The 18,096-nt window shown below is 41.9% G+C and overlaps 1 non-coding gene across 1 annotated transcript; it reads left to right on the top strand.

Moving 5' to 3' along the window:
* The first annotated feature begins 1,377 nt into the window (after window positions 1–1,377).
* LOC141580470 (U4 spliceosomal RNA) lies at window positions 1,378–1,519 on the top strand. Its single transcript, XR_012512638.1, has one exon. It is a non-coding gene; the product is annotated as a U4 spliceosomal RNA (small nuclear RNA).
* The last annotated feature ends 16,577 nt before the right edge of the window (window positions 1,520–18,096 follow it).

Below are 18,096 nucleotides of genomic sequence, written 5' to 3'. Positions count from 1 at the left end.
ACTCCATGGACCAAGATCCTTTCCCATGTAATTTCTAGAACTGTAACCCCAAGACCCTTTCACATGTCATATCTGGAGTTGTCAGCCTATGTAAAGCCGGGCTTCTGATTGTTAGAGGAGCTTGGCCACCAGGCAGTTACGCCGCCTTGCTCCAGCACGCCCTCTGCTGGTGGCCGGGGCACTGCAGGGCCCTCGCGCTCACAGCGCTGGCGGAGGACGCGCGCCCTCTGGTGGCCGTCCCGCTGCACCACTTGAAGTCGGAGCGCAGAGTGTTCAGCGCTGTCCTTCTGAAAATGCGAACTGACAGAGCCCACTAGCCCGTGTGTTTCCAAAAAGGAAGAAGGGACAATTAACTGGAAACCACAGGAATGCGATAAACATGATGCACATTTTACAACTGATGGAAAAATTCACTTAACATAGTCTTTGCACTTAAAATGCAAAACTGTCAGGGGCATCTTAACCGTAGTGACTTTATTTTAAATAAAATCTTTAGAAAAAGCTAAATCTGGGCAGAGTGCAGGGCTCACGAGTGTCATCCCAGCACTCTGGAAGGCCAAGGAGGGAGGATCACTTGAGATAAGGAGTTCAAGACCAGCCTGGGAAAATACTGAGATCTTCATGTCTACAAAAAATATAAAAATTAGCTGGCATGGTGGCTCGCGCCTGTGGTCCAAGATATCCAGGAGGCTGAGGTTGGAGTATCACTTGAGCTCAGAAGTTTGAGGCCTCAGTGAGCCAGTCATGATCACACCACTGCACTCAAGCCTGGGAGACAGAGTGAGACCCTCTCTCTCTCTCTCTCTCTCTCTCTCTCTCTCTCTCTCTCACACACACACACACACACACACACACACACAGGTTAAATCTGTTGGATCATATATTTAGGGATTGAGCACCTTTGGTTATAAAATATTTATGGTTGCAGGAACAAGTTAATAACTAAATAAAGACCCAAAACTTATAAAAATATACCAGTACTTTAAGCAAAAAGCATTCTTAATTTAAAAATGAGTTTTAAAGGTAATAGTACACTAATAAATTATTGTTAAAATCAATAGTAACAAAGAAAAGTAGCAATACTAATAGCCTGACACGAACTGATTACAATCCTTCATAAGAGACAACACTATTCTTAATAACCTATATAAACAAATATTAATTAATTCTGTTTGTACATTAATGTACTGGAATTACAGGTGTGATTACTTAATGTAAACATTAATGTAAACTTAATGTTTACATTAAGTAATCACACCTGTAATCCCAGTACTTTGGGAGGCCGAGGAGGACAGATAACCTGAGGCCAGAAGTTGGACATCAGCATGGCCAACATGGTGAAACCCAGTCTCTACTAAAAATAAAAAAAAAAAAAATAGCTTTACACAGTGGAAGTATCGTAGCCAATGAGGTTTATCTGAGGTGCGATTATGGCTAATTGAAAACTTTTCCCAATACCCCACCATGACAACTTGGAAATATAGTTGGCATTGGTAATTTTTGGAAGTTTCTACAGGAATGGAATTTAAAAAATTAAATAAAGAATTAAAATGGAAAAGAAATACAAAAAGATTAGCTGGATGTGGTGGTGCACACCTGTAATTCCCCTACTTGGGAGGTTGAGGCAGGAGGATCCTTAAACCGAGGAAGCAGAGGTTTTAGTGAGCCGAGATCATGTCATTGTGACAAGAGTAAAACTCCATCTCAAAAAAATTTTTTTTTTCTTTAAAACAGGTGCGTTCCTCCTCTTGCTTTCTGAGGACTCCCTGCTCTGTCACTTAGTAGTGGCTAATAAACCCTTTTAACGTCACTAAACTGTGCTACTTGCCATAAATTCCATTTCGTGTGAGATCCAAAATCCTGTTGCTGGGGCCTGGGACAAGACCCCTCTTCTGGAGACAAAATTATACTAACTCTTTTCTTTTTTTTTGAGACAGAGTCTTGCTCTGTTGTTCAGGCTGGAGCGAAATGACGTGATCTGGGCTCACTGCAGCCTGTGCCTCCCAGGTTCAAGCGATTCTCCTGTTTCAGCCTCTTGAGTAGCTGAGATTACAGGCGCCTGCCACCACACTGGCTAGTTTTTGAATTTCTAGTAGAGACAGGCTTTTCCAATGTCGGCCAGGCCAGTCTTGAACTCCTGACCTCAGGTCATCCACATGCTTCAGCCGCCTAAATTACTGGGCTTATAGGCATGAGCTACCTTGCCTGGCCGGTGTGTATCGTTGGTGATCGCTTGGATACTATTATTGGTTCAAACCCTGAGAGCACCAGCAAACAGCTCGAGGTGGTGTGGAGCAACATGCTGTTTTCATGAGCGCCTGGGTGCAGATGGGCTGAGGCCTAAAATGGTGTCAGCCCCAAGTGAGGGTGAGGCTGGGGTTTTCTAATCTCCTGTAAATGGGACGTGTTTCAGTCTGATGTAACTGCTCCGTGGTACCTAGACGGCCTCTCTCCTGATCTTCAGGGGGTACTTATCATCTGGCCTGTCCTCTTCTGGCTTCTGCTCGCTTGCTGACCCAAGCTGCTGGTGCACGTGGTCTTGTACCTTGGGACCAAGCCTGAGGAGAGAGGAGTTATCCCCCCAAGCTTTCAGGCCCCGGGGAGCATCTTTCATTAGGGAGAGTAGGCTGGCTGATTCTTCTTTGTTAGGCATAACTTGGTTTCGCAGGTGCAGTGGGGTGCCTCAAGCCAAAAGCTTGACTCCTCATATGGGCCAGACCCCACGTGGCCGTTCCTGTGACTGCCAGGCCACTTTGAGGCTGAGAGACAGTTTTATCTGGACTCTGTCCTGCACATGTTTACGGTACCTTCTCTGGGTTGGTAGATCTGGGGGTCCACCAGATAGGATCCCGTGAAGAGATCTCAAAGGTCGTTAGTCCACTGTGTTTATCACATCACTTCCACAATCAAAGATGAATAAAATATAGAGGAGTATTTAGTGATAAGGCTGATGGTGCACCTGTGCTAGGCAGTGTTTTAGTTCCTTGAGACACCAAGGAGTTGAGACAATCCTTTGCCTTAGAGTTTTGCCTCTGTAAGTCCTGCTATCGTGAGCTGTGTGTGTTAAAATGTCTGATTCATCAGGCGGGATCTGGGCTGTCTGTAAGCTTAGGTGAGGGGAGGCTGGTATCCAGCAAGTATCCAGTACCCCTCAACATCCCAGTTCTTCTCCACCAAACTTCCAACTCAAGGATTGATGCGGAGGCCCTCAGAGCGACTTAAGAGGGGAAGCAGTCAGTGTGCTCTGTGGCTAGCTTGTTTGGGAGCGTACATTGTAAATCCTCTCCCGACAAAACGCTGGAAACAAGTAGTGTTTCAGCTTGAGTTTCTCGTAAATGGCTTTTAGTCGTATAAACCAGAGCATGCATACCACAGGACAACATGAGGGTCCCTCTACCAGCCTTTCTCCCAGCGGCCTAAATGGGCATCTACACAGAATAATGTGTGCAGCCTCACTGTGTGAAAGTCCAGTGCTTTGTGCTTTGAGCATCATCAGGGAAGGGCCCCTGACTTGGAAGGTTGCCGAGCTGCCGTGGAGGGAAGGAGGGGGCGTGAGGTGCTGCTGCGTCTGCATCTCGCTCTGTGACAGGAGGCATGAGAGAGCCTTGTTCTTATGAAGACCTGTGGTGTCCCAGCTCACTTCAGCCCTGAGCAGCCTGATGCAGGTGCTGGGCCCTGGTTCTGAAAGTGAGAATATAGTCCGGGCTTCCACTGCATGGCTGGCACAGTGGGCATTCAGGTGCCTATTTAGGGACTGCTATGGAGTCCTGTGCCAGATGCAGTGGTGCACAGCTGGGAGCCAAGGGTCCCTGCTTTTGCTGGAGAATCTGAGCAGATGTAAAGTGTTAAGGTTAGTGGTAGGGTTAGGGGTTAAGTTTAGGGTTGGTGTTGGGGTTTTGGGGTTGGAGTCAAGGGTCAAGGGTCAAGGGTCAGGGCTTGAGTAGGATGAGGGATTGGGGTAGGGGTAGGGTTAGGGTCACGGGGTTAGGGTTTAGGGTTAGAGGTTAAGGAGGTGATGTTGAGGATAATAAGCAGATTACTAAAAGCAATTCTGCCTCACTTCAATAACAACCTTCTCCAACTCATTTTGTCTCCACAAACTTATTTTTCCAAGAAGAATCCCAGGCTTCTTAAAGCACCCAGTGACTTTTCACACCTTAAATCCATGAAATTCTGTCTTCTTCTGCCATATGCATAGTTCAAACATACAAGGCGAGGCAAAGCCAGATGCCTTCCTGAAGGGACCCGAAAAATTCCTCTCTTTCTCTCTCTGGAACAAAATGAATTCCTCTCTTTCTGTCTCTGGACAAAAATGAATTCTCTGGAATTCATTGCTAACCTTCAAAATCAGTGCTAACCTTCAAAAGCCAAACCCGTTTGTGAGATCTCCTTTAAAACTACTGTAGACCCAAGTGTTTATATTTATATGTTGTTAATTTAGTATTAATATTAATATAAGGGAGAACACTTAAATCTCTCTATGCCACATGTGCCTCTGGTTTATTGCCCAGTTAACTGTTACCTCAGGCTAAACTTTGGTTTCTGTCTTTAATTTTTGTCGGAAAGAATATAACTGATCTCAAAACATCTGCTTTTGTTTTAGGGACTCTTGCTGCCATCTCCATTCTTCCCTCTTTTCTTGCAATCTGTGTGGAAGTTCTTTAATGTGAACATTTTGACCACCTTCATGCTCCAATGTCCACTGTCAGCACATTCAGACTAATCCAGCCAAGGCTGTCATCTTAGGCCAGGGATTTTTTAGAGGTCTTTATTTTGCTATGATACAGTTGGCACTCCTTTGACTCACTGTATCACCCTGGAGTTATTTTCATTTTAGGATCCCAAGAGGGCCGAAAAAGAAGTAGGTGAGCAATTTAACCTTCTGAGTGGGGAGAGAGTTCCGTTGTGTTAAGCAACATTGCAGAACATCGTATGTAGTAATCTAGCAGATGAGGCACCTGGCTGCTGAGCACACATGCTCGCTTGCTGCTGTGAGCTCAGACTCCCTCATTAGTGTTTTCTATCTCTGGAGGGAATTATAAGGGCCACTTACTAACCTGTAAGTCAGAGAGAGTTAAAGGTGTTTCCCCAAAACACTGAGGACAGAATGAAAGGTGAGGAGTGTTAGCCACAGCTCAGAAGTGCAGGAAAGTCTCTAGATGTGGGTTGTTGGAGAAATGCAGGTCTTTTTTCTTTTGGAAGTCTCCCTAGAATGGGGTCAAGGACTCTGCCCATTCTAGGATGAATAATTGGTATATTAGACACCCTCGGATATTTATCCCAAGCCTTCATTTAGGGATCTTAATGAGTTTGTTCAGCCATCACAGTCTCAAATGCTAAGTAGGACATTGGAATCTCTCCACAGTCCAAATTAGCACTGTCTTTTAAAGTTGAGTTTCTCATTATTCTCACTTGACATACCTTATGTATCCCACACGCATGCTAATAACACATCGTGCTCACTGTTACCTTTGCAACAAGACTTGAACTTTACTTAGCCTGGAGGAGTGCACTTCACATGTCCAGACTCAGTTCTGACTCATGAGTCATTCTTCAGCCCTGCATCAGTCAATGGGGGCTAGGTTAAACCACGGTGACAAACAACCTCCAAGTTTCAGTGGCTCAAAAATCTTCTTCATTTATTTGCATCTCATCATGGGTCAGGTGAGTGGTCGCTCTGTGCTGTGTCGTCCTAACACAGGAATCGAGGCTGAAGGAGGTACCATCAATAAGATCCCCATTGCCCTAGAAAAGACAAAAAGCATGCTGGATAGAACTGTTTCTTGGAGATTTCTCCTGAAAAAGTCACATATTATTCCTTCTAACCTCCAATGGCGAAAAAAAAAAAAAAAAAAAAAAAAAAAGAAGTCACGTGGCCATGCAAACATTTAAGTAGGTGGGATGGAACAGTCAGAATGCATTCATAAAAAATGAACTGAAAATATGTGGAGAACAGCGCCAATGACTATTGTGAATGCCAGCATGCATTCCTGACAACCCAGTGCTGCTACCCTTCACACTTCTTCTGTCTTACAAAGTGTTAGAACTTCTTATCTGAAGCCATACCACTCAGAGGGACTGCAGAATACATAATGACATCTCCTTTAGGATGTCCTTAGAGAATTCAAGGAAAAGAAGTTAAATAATCAAAAAGTGCTTTTGGGCACAGCTGTTTGGTACTAGAGGGTAAGATTAGAGATAGATTGTAGTGATAATAATAGGGTTAGAATTGGGGTCTGGGTCAGGGTCAGAGCCAGAAGTATGGTTAGAGGTGGGGTCATGGTCAGGGTCAAGATAAAAGTCAGGGTCAAAGTTAGGGTCAGAATTATAGACCAGGGCATGGATCAGGGTTTAGGGTCAGGGTCAAAGTCTAGGGACAGGGTTAGGATTAGAAGCAGAGCTTTGTTCTCCTCAGGACCCACCTGAGGAGAGGCCATGGCTTTGGAGCACCTGGTAGCATGTCCACAGTGAAGACCAAAGTTTTGTTCTCCTCAAGTCTGGCCTGGGGAGATGTGGCTGCAGGCCACGTGAGGAAGGTGAGGCAAAAGCTTCCTGTCTGCTCCCCATGTGCAGAGGAAGGAACTCCGACACTGGCTTTACTTCCACACATCATATTCTACAAGTCTTGTTTTCAGAAGCATCCCTTGCCTGAGGCTTTGGCTGCTCATCATCGTAGCATGCCCTAACATATTGTAAGATTTGGGTTTGTTTTTGGGGTGAGGTCTTCATATAGAGAAAGGAGAAATGCTTAGAGCCACCATCAGGACAGCTGGGATGAAAGCTGGGAATGGGCAGGTGCCTTTCAAGTCACCCCAATCCTGAGGCTGGAGGAAACATGTCCACCCCCGTAAACACTTTTATTCATCTTTTAATTACTCATTTTTCTTATAGCGTTAAAGTAGTCAAAACAGGCATATTAAATAATAAAATGTAGGCATATGAAAACTTGCAACATTATTTAAGTTTCAATATATTATTTGTACATCAACATTTTTATTTTGTTGAGAAAGTCTAAGGTTAATTGGCAGTATAATTTTAATAGTAGATAGAATAATGTGTGTTTTACAAACATTAACATCCTACATTACATGTATGAACCCCAAAAATCTGAGACAGGTCTTAGATTTTTAGCGAGTTAATTTTGCCAAGTTTGAGGATCCCCACCCCCGTGATGTATCCTCATGTGGTCCTGACAACATGTGCCCCAGGTGGTAGGAGCACAGCTTGGTTTTATACATTTCAGGGAGACATGAGACATCAATCATTATGTGTAAGATGCACATTGGTTCAGTCCAGAAAGGTGAGACAACTTGAAGAGAAGGCCACACAAGGGGCTTCCAGATCATAGGTAGATCACAATGAATGGTTTCATTCTTTTGAGTTGCTGATTACCCTTTCCAAATGAGGCAATCAGATATGCATTTATGTTGGTGAGCAGATGGGTGACTTTGGATAGAAGGGAAGGTAGGTTTGCCCTAAGCAGTCCCCAGCTCGACTTTTCCCTTTAGCATAGTGATTTTGGGTCCCCAAGATTTATTTTCTTTTCACAAGGTCAAACATGTTTTCCTGTGAGCATTAATTATTAATTGCATATTTTATTACACAAATAAGGCAGAGATTTAAAAAAAAGTATCAACTTCATGACTAGCTAAATAGACAGAATTACAGAGAAGTTCAACTAAATTTGGAAACATTCCAGGGTTTGGGTTTCCAATAATTCTTTGTGATTATTGTAAAGGTAAAGTATTTTTCCCCATAAAACATAGAAACATCTAAAATCACCCTCAGGGTGTCCTGCCAATTTTGTTTCTCTAGTTTCCTCATTTTCTGCAAAGCCCTATTGAGGAAATTGACTTTGAATATCCTTTCAAACTTTTCTGTTTTAGGAAGTGTTGCGGTGAGACATTGAATTATCATGGTCACAAGTTCGGTTCACATTCTTTTTTTCTTTAAATATTTTTTCCCAGTGGCCAATATTTGATTCTGGTGTATTACGGCTAAAAGGTAGACACTGGAAAAAACAGACAAGAAATATTTGGAATAAGTGATCCAGTCACAATGAGTCAATCAGCCATTGAAACATATTTTTACAAAGTCACTGTTGTTAAAATATCCATGAATTGAAATAGAATCTGTAAGGTTATTATTTTTTTTCTGGTCTAAGGTGAACAGCATTTTAGAGAATGAACCCAGGACACATCCACAGCACAAGAAAAAAATGTGAAAAATAAGTTCACACATATGTAAAGCCATACTCAAGGAGTGAGGCGTCAGCTCCACCTTCTTGATGGCTGAGTGTCTACATTAAGTATTTGGAATTATTTTGCAAAGGAGATTTCTATTCAACTCCATTTGCTTATTCACCTACACATACAAATGGAGACACCTAGATAATTACTTGAAGCTTTAGTTAGTATTAAACACTGCAGCATTATGTTGAACAGTTCATTCCTGTGTTGGCCAGCGGTAGCTCTTTTTATTGGCTCCAATTTTCCTTTGACATATTTCAATTTTTTTTTAGTACTTACTTACTTTCTGATACTTCAAGATTATCCTGGCTCATATATTTACTGTCCCAGTTCTAGTATCAGACATTTCTTCAAAGAGCCTGATTCCTTTCAGAATGGTAGGAAAACTTATATCTGGTTGCTGAGTGAACACATTGTGTCTTGTCTCTCATTAGCAATGCTAGGAAGTATGTGTGTGTATGTCACCTACCTATACACACCTAGTTAGGAAGGTTTTGATGTGGAACTGTATGTATCTGTATTAAACTAAACACAAGTTTATGTCGATGTCTTCACCTCTGATCTACTATCACATGACTCTTTCTACCCTTGTCCCCTTGCTAAATTATAACCTCCCACTTCAACACTGAGGGACCTGGTTCCTACTATCTGCGACTTATATAACTCATTGTTTGATTCCAGATACAGATACTGTGGTTTTACAATTGTTCACCATAATCCCTGTTGGAAAGAAATTTATAAAATGGAATCCAATGATGACGTATAGTTTACTTTCCTTCAGCCTACAGATTCTGTTCATTGTTAAAGAGACTTAGGTCAGCACCGTTTTCGTTACACCTTCAGAGAGTTGTTTCCCACATTTGCGTCTTAGTCCATTTTGTGCTTCTGTAACACAATACCTGAGGCAGGGTAATTTTTTTTTTTTTTTTTTTTTGAGACGGAGTTTCGCTCTTGTTACCCGGGCTGGAATGCAATGGCACGATCTCGGCTCACCGCAACCTCCTCCTCCTGGGTTCAGGCAATTCTCCTGCCTAAGCCTCCTGAGTAGCTGGGACTACAGGCACACACCACCATGCCCAGCTAATGTTTTGTATTTTTAGTAGAGACGGAGTTTCACCATGTTGACCAGGATGGGCTCGATTTCTTGACCTCGTGATTCACCCGCCTCGGCCTCCCAAAGTGCTAGGATTAAAGGCTTCAGCCACCGTGCCCAAAGGCAGGGTAATTTGTAAGTAAAGAAGGTTCATTTGGCTCACAATGTTGGTGGCCGTAATGTCCGAGATTGGGCAGTTGCATCTGGCGGGGCCTCAGTCTTTTTTGCCTCATGGTGGAAAGTGGAAGGGGAGCAAGGGATGCACCAGAGATCACAGCAAGAGTGAAAGCAGGAGGGAAGCCAAGGAAGCAAGACTCTTTTTGACTATCTACTCTTGCAGGAATTAATCCATTCCTGTGAGAGCAGACAGAACTCACTCCCATGGGAGGCCATTAATCTATTCATGAGGGATTGATCTCCATAATCCAAACACCTTCCACTAGGCCCCACCTCCCCACACTGCCACCTTGGAGGTCAAATTTCAACATGAGTTTTTGCAGGGACAAACCACATCCAAACCATTGTAATTTGTAACATGGTTAAATTATTTTTCACATTATGGATTCTGTACTGGGATACTCCACATCCTGAATAATATTATTTAATTTGAATAGAGTTTGATTTACCCGTTTAGCTGTAAAATTCTGTATGTTTTGACAAATGGATAGTGGCCGGTATGTACTATTAAAGTATCATATGGAACACTTCAAACCCCCACCCCACGCAGCCAATGGCTTCCCATCTGTGTAGTTTCTCTTCTCCAGAATCTCATTAAATGAGGTCACACTGTGTGGATTCTCCTTACACTGTCTTCTTCTACTTAGCAATGTGCATGAAAGATCACTCATGTCTTGGTGTGAGTTTATAGCTTGTTCCTTTCTATGGCAAAATAGTATTCCATTGCATAAATGTATTACAATTTGGTTATGCATTTCGGGGACCAAACCTTCCTCTTCTTTGTTCCAGGGTTGGAGGCCTTCAAGTTGTCTAACAATAGATACCTTAATAGGGGAGACAATACTTGGCTGCTTGTTCCACGTGTATCATCGTGTGACAAAATTCATCAGATGGCAGGATCCAGTTTACAAAGAGGTAAAAATAGCCCAAAGAAAAGAAACAAGACTAGAATCTGGTAACCCACAAGGGCTATAGTTTTCCTATTAAAAAAATGTTTTTTTGAGACAGGGTCTGGCTCTATGGCCAAGGCTGGAGTGCAGTGGTGCAAGCTCAGCTCACTTCACCCTCTATCTCCTCCCTCCTCTGCCTCCTGATTATCTGGGACCACAGGCACATGCCATCATGCCCAGCTAATTTTTGTATTTTTAGTAGAGACGGGGTTTTGTCGTGTTGCCCACGCTGGTCTTGAACTCTTGGCCTCCCAAAGTGCTGGAATTATAGGCATGTACCACCATGCCTGGCAGAGTTATAGTTTTTCATTGAAACGTAAAATTTCTCTCTGTAGTAACCATCATTTTTGATCATAGATAATCAAAGATTATTCTTGTTTTAAAATAAGTCTAGTTTTGTTAGATTTTGCCTGATTATTTATGTAAGTGCAGCAAGAACAGGAGCTGACCACATAGGTGCTTTCAAGCTTCTTTGCTGCAAGTTTTCCTACAGAATCTCAGATTGGAGTTTTAAAGGCCTTATTGAGGCTAAAAGCCAAGCCCAGAACATACTATCAAATTTCAGCTGCAGTCCTAATAGCTTTGAGTGAATTCCTTTCTTCTTGAGGCTCCCAAACTATCTCCAAATTTCTGGGTCTATAAGAAAGGACCTTTCTTACTAACCTGTAAAGATGTGAATCCTGTAATCTAGGTATCAGGCTGGCTTTTCTCAGACTGCTTTGTAAGGATTGGGTCCATAAAAATCAACCTTAGTTCCTTAAAATTGCTGGTCATAGCTGATCTTAGGTACACTATTGCTAAATATGATATTCCAGTAAAAGCCTTGATAATATAAACAAAGTTTCCAATTATGTCCTGTTCTAAGGTGAATAGATTCTTGTTGGACTTCTGCTAACAACTATATTGTCATGCAAATAAGAGTGTTCAGTAAGAATTTCAAAATCCTGGAGAAATCAGTCAAGAAAAAAGACAAATGCTTCATTTCTATTTAAATAAATGTAATCTACTCATTTGTTGTGATATATCTATAACGTTAGCTCAAGAGAAAGAGATGTCTTAAATCCAGAAACCATAACATCAAAGAACCAGCAGTGCTCAAAAGAAGCTATAAAATTATAATCCATTTTCATCAGTGTATTCAGTGCCATGTACTCAATCCCAGTCTCGCTGAATCTTGGGTTAGCTGTGTCATGAACCCATCAGTTTCTCAACTAGACTTCTGGAAGCTTCACTGAGTCAAGTGTATGGTCTTAAAGTTATTTGAGCAATATCATCAGAAGCCTGTAACCAGAGTACCTGTCATAGTCTTTTCTGTGAGTCTCAGAGGAAGTCCTGTGTTGGAGACCAATATTCTGATCCATAGCTGATTGCAGGAGCTTTTAGGAAAGCATCAGGCATAAATAATATCTAAATGACAAAGAGCATGAAATGACTATGACAAAAGATCTGATGAGAGTTCATTATACCACAATTGACAAGGACATTCAATTTTGTCTGTGGCATATGACATTTAAAATAATTGAAAATATGACTCATAACACTATACCACCACATAGCATGGATAAGGAGGACATTGACAAATTTCCAGGAATTTTATATAATTTCTGAAAACATAACAGTTTACCAATTCAAATATAACAGAGGGAAGGTTAGATATCTCTTTTTACTTGTGTATTTTGTCTACTTTTTCTTATAAAAAAATACAACGTACTTTATTTGCATAACTTGCCTTACTTTTCCTGCATACTTTGCATAGAGTTTCTAGTTATTCTATTATTTCTAGTAATTTTATTTATGTATAGATTATATTTTTAACACTTAGTAATCTTTATTTTCCAGAGTAAACTAGGAAGTAGACAATTTTAAATTGTCATGTGTTAACATTCTATAGTAGATTAGAAAATATATGAGTATACGATCTCCCAACATCTAGAGTGATGTTCCCTCATAGTATAATTTCTCAGTATTGCGGACAAAAAAAAAAAAAAAGTTTATTAACAGGCCAAAATATCTTTATTCTCTCCATAAAAAATAGGGGACAAAAGTATATATAAAATTGAATTAGTTATGTTCAGTAATTAATGTTTTAGTATTGTATCTTATTTATAAATGATCTAGATATTTAATGCAAATCTTTTAATTAGCTTAACCTTAAGGTTAAAAATTATCAAAAGTACTTTGGAAACTATTATTAGGCAGATTTACTGTAAATAAATTATTATTGAAATAATGTTTTTTAAAATAAGAATAACAACTTAATTAGAATCAATTTATAAGCTTTAAGATTTTAAGTATCTAGAGCCGGGCGCGGTGGCTCAAGCCTGTAATCCCAGCACTTTGGGAGGCCGAGGCGGGCGGATCACAAGGTCAAGAGATAAAGACCATCCTGGTCAACATAATGAAACCCCGTCTCTACTAAAAATACAAAAAAATTAGCTGGGCATGGTGGCGCATGCTGGAATCCCAGCTACTCAGGAGGCTGAGGCAGGAGAATTGCCTGAACCCAGGGGGCGGAGGTTGCGGTGAGCCGAGATCGCGCCATTGCACTCCAGCCTGGGTAACAAGAGCGAAACTCCGTCTCACAAAAAAAAAAAAAAAGATTTTAAGTATCTAGTAAGTATAATATTAGCTTATTTGAGTAGAACTCAAGAAGAATAGAAATTTATGTTTGTTTTATATTCAATAGTGATAGCTCTGAAGGCATAGTTGTTTTATTACACCAAAAATATTAAATTGGTCTTATTTAACTATGTTTTATGTAAATTGTGTTAACTTGAAAAACATTTATATCAGTTTCTACATTTCTAGGAGTTTGGGGAATATTTATCTATAAATGCTTATTTTTTTCCAAGCTAAGTTAGAATAGAACATTTTTAGAGGATTGTATAAATGAATTTTGCATTGCTATCTGGAGTTGAGAAAATATCACATATACATAACATACGTTAAGAGGCAAAAAACACAAATAGAGATCTCATAGGTTTCATCCTAAAATTTTGGCCATGAATCAGGCATACGTATTCTCATGGTTAATTTTAGAAATCTGCTTGATCGGATTCGGAGACACATAACTGGTAAACCACAGTTTCAATATTTCTACTCATTTGGTTACAAGTTCTCACGAATCAAAACTAATTAACAAAATGACAATTTCTAGGACTTCTATGGGAGAGTATGGAAGTTTTTTTTTTTTTTTTTTTTTTTTGACAGAGTTTCACTCTTGTTACCCAGGCTGGAGTGCAATGGCGCGATCTCGGCTCACCGCAACCTCCGCCTCCTGGATTCAGGCAATTCTCCTGCCTCAGCCTCCCAAGTAGCTGGGATTACAGGCACGCATCACCATGCCCAGCTAATTTTTTGTATTTTTAGTAGAGACGGGGTTTCACCATGTTGACCAGGATGGTCTTGATCTTTTGACCTTGTGATCCACCCTCCTCGGCCTCCCAAAGTGCTGGGATTACAGGCTTGAGCCACCACGCCTGGCCTTTGGATGGTCTTTTGAACTTTGTAATACTGTCAACTGAAGAATGAGGAGGTTCATAAATTTGGAAAGGAGTGATTTCGTTTTTTACATTTTTATTTATTTTTATTTTTTTGAGAAGGTGTTTCACTCTTGTTGCCCAGGCTTGAATACAATGATGTGAACTTGGCTCACTGCAACCTCCACCTCCTGGGTTCAAGCAGATCTCCTTCCTCAGCCTCTCAATTATTTGAGATTACAGATGTCCATCACCAAGCCTGGCTAATTTTTTGTATTTTTAGTAGAGACAGGGTTTCACCATGTTGGCTAGGTTGGTCTCAAACTCCTGAACTCAGATGATCCACCCACTTTGGCTTCCCAAAATGCCGTGATTACAGGCATGAGCACCTGAACCCAGTGAGAGATTTACTTCCTGTAAAGAGTTGCTAATTTTTTGTATTTTTAGTAGAGACAGGGTTTCACCATGTTGGCTAGGTTGGTCTCAAACTCCTGAACTCAGATGATCCACCCACTTTGGCTTCCCAAAATGCCGTGATTACAGGCATGAGCACCTGAACCCAGTGAGAGATTTACTTCCTGTAAAGAGTTGCAGCCTGCAGGGTAGTCCTTTTAATAGGCTGCGAAGCATAGACTCCAGCCAGAAGCCAGAAGCAGACACTTTAAGGGAGAGATAAAGGAAACAGAAATTTATGCTGAGTGGCATGGTCAAATACAAATATTTAATAAGCTCTAGGAGGAGTCATGAATATTTATGAAAGGAGAAATGAGTGCAATCGCAGTTGAGTTTCTTACTTCCTCATGGGTCCCTTGTACAAAAAGTGGCAGTGTTACCATGATGACAGGGCAAAGGGTGAAGTTTTCAGCCTTCTGACATCAAAAGGTGAAGCAGAGGACATGAAAACTTGCTCTGTGGCTCTGTGCATCCACTGTATACTCTCCAGACCCTCTCTGTCATGGATGATCTCTTATCAGGCAAGGAAAGGCAGCTTCAGGCAGATGGTTGATATCAGTGGTGGAGTCTTTTGAAGGGGCTGGTTTCTCTTAAATCCTTTGGTTAGGTGTCTGTTCAGATTTGTGTGCATCTTTAATTGGGCTGCTTTACTTGGTTTTAAGATATTTGTGTATATTGAATACAAATTCTTTCTCAGATCTGTATTTTGCAAATAGTTTCCTTCAGTATGTGGCTTGTGTTTTTATTCCCTTAACAAGATCTTTTCCAGAGTATACACTTTTAATATTAAAAAAAAATCCATCTAATTCTTTCTTTGGTGTGTATTGACAGTTTGTGCTGTTTGTTAAAATTCATTACCAAACCCAAGAGCAGACAGCTTTTATTCTACGTTTTCTTCTGGAAATTGTATAGTTTTGCATTTTTAGTGTAAGGATGATTTTGAGTGATTATTTGTATAAGTTGCACAGTTTCCATCTACATTCATTTTATTTCCTATGGTTTCCAATGAATCATTCCTTCACTTATTTTGGGAAAGACACAGGATAGTGGGCTCTGTTAGAGTTGGTAGATAGCTAGACATGAACATGATGGGAAGGCTCACCTGGAGGGATCATAAAAAATTTATAAATTAGTAGCATTTCTCATGCTGGAGTGGATGGGTGCATGTCAGTTGTGTGTAGGAGGAAGAAGAGGTACCTATGCAGAAAGAAACACCCTAGAACTCCTCTTAGGATGCCCCAATCATCATTCACTCTACAGCTAAAATGTCAGAAAATTGCTAGCTATGTGCTGATAAGAAGGACAATGAGAACATTTTAAGAGAAACCTGGGGAAGATTTCTCTTAAATCTTCCCCTCCGGGGTTCAAGTGATTCTCCTACCTCAGCTTATTGAGTAGCTGGGATTATAGGCACATGCCACCACAGCCTGCTGATTTTTTTATTTTTAGTAGAGACAGGGTTTCTCCATGTTGGTCAGGTGGGTCCCAAACTCTTGACCTTGTGATCCACCTGCCTCAGCCTCCCAAAGTGCTGGGGTTACAGGCTCACACACGCCTGACCTGTGTGACACTTTAAGGAAGTAAGGTGTGTAGGTGATGGCTGCCTGATCATCTTCCCACCACGGGGCAGGGCTAGGGGCTGTGTTGTCTGGAAATTCCTCAGCTCTTTAAGCTGGTAAGGGAAGAAGAAAGAGGGAGCTCTCGGGGGACATGCGGCGAGGTTTGGTGGGGACAAAGCTCACCAGATTGTATTTGGTGTTCCCATGTAACTTGTAATGGCTCTCATGGAAGGTGACCTAGAACCTCAGGGAGTGGGGGTTGCTCACTATCACCTAGGGGTTGCGGGAAGAGAAGCTGAGGCTGTACAGAGCCAGCAGGCAGGACAGAGAAACTATGGCCAGATTTGGTGGCTCACATCTGTAATTCCAGCAGTTTGGGAGGCGGAGGCAGGTGGATCATTTGAGGTCAGGAGTTTGAGACCAGCTGGCCAACGTGGTGAGCCCCCATCTCTACTAAAAATACAAAATTAGCCAGGCTTGCTAATGCATGCCTATAATCCCAGCTACTCAGGAGGGTGATGCAGGAGAATCGCTTGAATATGGGACGCTGAGGTTGTGGCAAGCCGAGGTCATGCCATTGCACTCCAGCCTGGGCAACAAGAGCAAAACTCCGTCTCAAAACAAAAACAAAAACAAAAACAAAAACAAAAAAAACAACGAACTTGCTCTACCATTGTGGATGCAGGTGCAACCCCTGATGTGTCCCTTCTGCCCTGCTCCTGCTCCAACATCATCCACAACCCCCAGCTGTGGATTTGAAGTCCTGCAGTGCAGACACTTCAGGATTTGCAGAACTGCAAGCCTGGGGTCTGTCCTGCAGCAGGAGACACAAGAAAAGAAAAGAAAAAAGAAAATATACTAAATATACTAAATTGAAAATGCATTCATTTATTTTTTGTCTTTTTGTTTTTTTTGAGATGGAGTTTCACTCTTGTTACCCAGGCTGGAGTGCAATGGCCCAATCTTGGCTCACCGCAACCTCCGCCTCCTGAGTTCAGGCAATTCTCCTGCCTCAGCCTCCTGAGTAGCTGGGGTTACAGGCACGTGCCACCATTCCCAGCTAATTTTTTGTATTTTTTGTAGAGACGGGGTTTCATCATTTTGACCAGGATGGTCTCGATCTCTTGACTTCATGATCCACCCGCCTCGGCCTCCCAAAGTGCTGGGATTACAGGCTTGAGCCACCGCGCCTGGCCTTCATTTATTTTTTTGAGACAAAGTCTCACACTGTCATCCAGGCTGGAGTGTAGTGGTGCAGTGGTGCTCACTGCAACCTCTGCCTATCAGGTTCCAGTGGTTCTCCTGCGTCAGCCTCCAGAGTGGCTGGCATTACAGGCATGAGCACTGGGTAAATTTTGTATTTTTAGTAGAGATTGGGTTTCACCATGTTGGCCAGGCTGGTCGTGACCTTTTGACCTCAGGTAGTCTGCCTATATCAGTCTCCTAAAGTGCTGGGATTACAGGCATGAGCCACTGTACCTGTCCTATTTATTTTTATTTTTATTTTTGGAGGTGGAGTCTGGCTCTGTTGCCCGGGCTGCAGTGCAGTGATTCCATCTTGGCTCACTGCCTGCAACCTCTGCCTCCCGGGTTCAAGCGATTCTCCTGCCTCAGCCTACCGGGTAGCTGGGACTACAAGCACCCTACCACACCTAGCTAATTTTTGTATTTTTAGTAGAGACAGGGTTTCACCATGTTGCCCAGGCTGGTCTTGAGCTCCTGAGCTTAGGCAATCTGCCCGCCTCAGCCTCCCAAAGTGTAGGGATTACATGTGTGAGCCACTCTACCCAGCCAACAAATGCATGTAATACACCTACCCTACCAAGCATTGGATGTTAGCCCAGCTGACTTCAGGTTGAGAACAAACCAAACAGTACTAAAAGGAGAACAAAATCCACTCACCCTTCCCCACCTTGGATCATGACTTTGATATTTCAGGGGTCCAGCCTTCATGAATGTTTGTAGAAATAGATAATAAACTTGGATAAATGTACCACCTTTAAGTGTACAATTCAGTGGCGTTTGGTAGCTTCACAATATTGTGCAACAATCACTACCATCTGTTTCTGTACTTTCTCATCATCCCAAACAGAAATGCTGTCCTCGTGAAGCAATAGTTTACCTACTTTTAAATTT

This window comes from Saimiri boliviensis, chromosome 11 (assembly GCF_048565385.1).
Source record: "Saimiri boliviensis isolate mSaiBol1 chromosome 11, mSaiBol1.pri, whole genome shotgun sequence".
Lineage (NCBI taxonomy): Eukaryota > Metazoa > Chordata > Mammalia > Primates > Cebidae > Saimiri > Saimiri boliviensis.
Note: the sequence above shows the minus strand (reverse complement) of the source record. Positions and strands in the feature narration are given on the sequence as shown.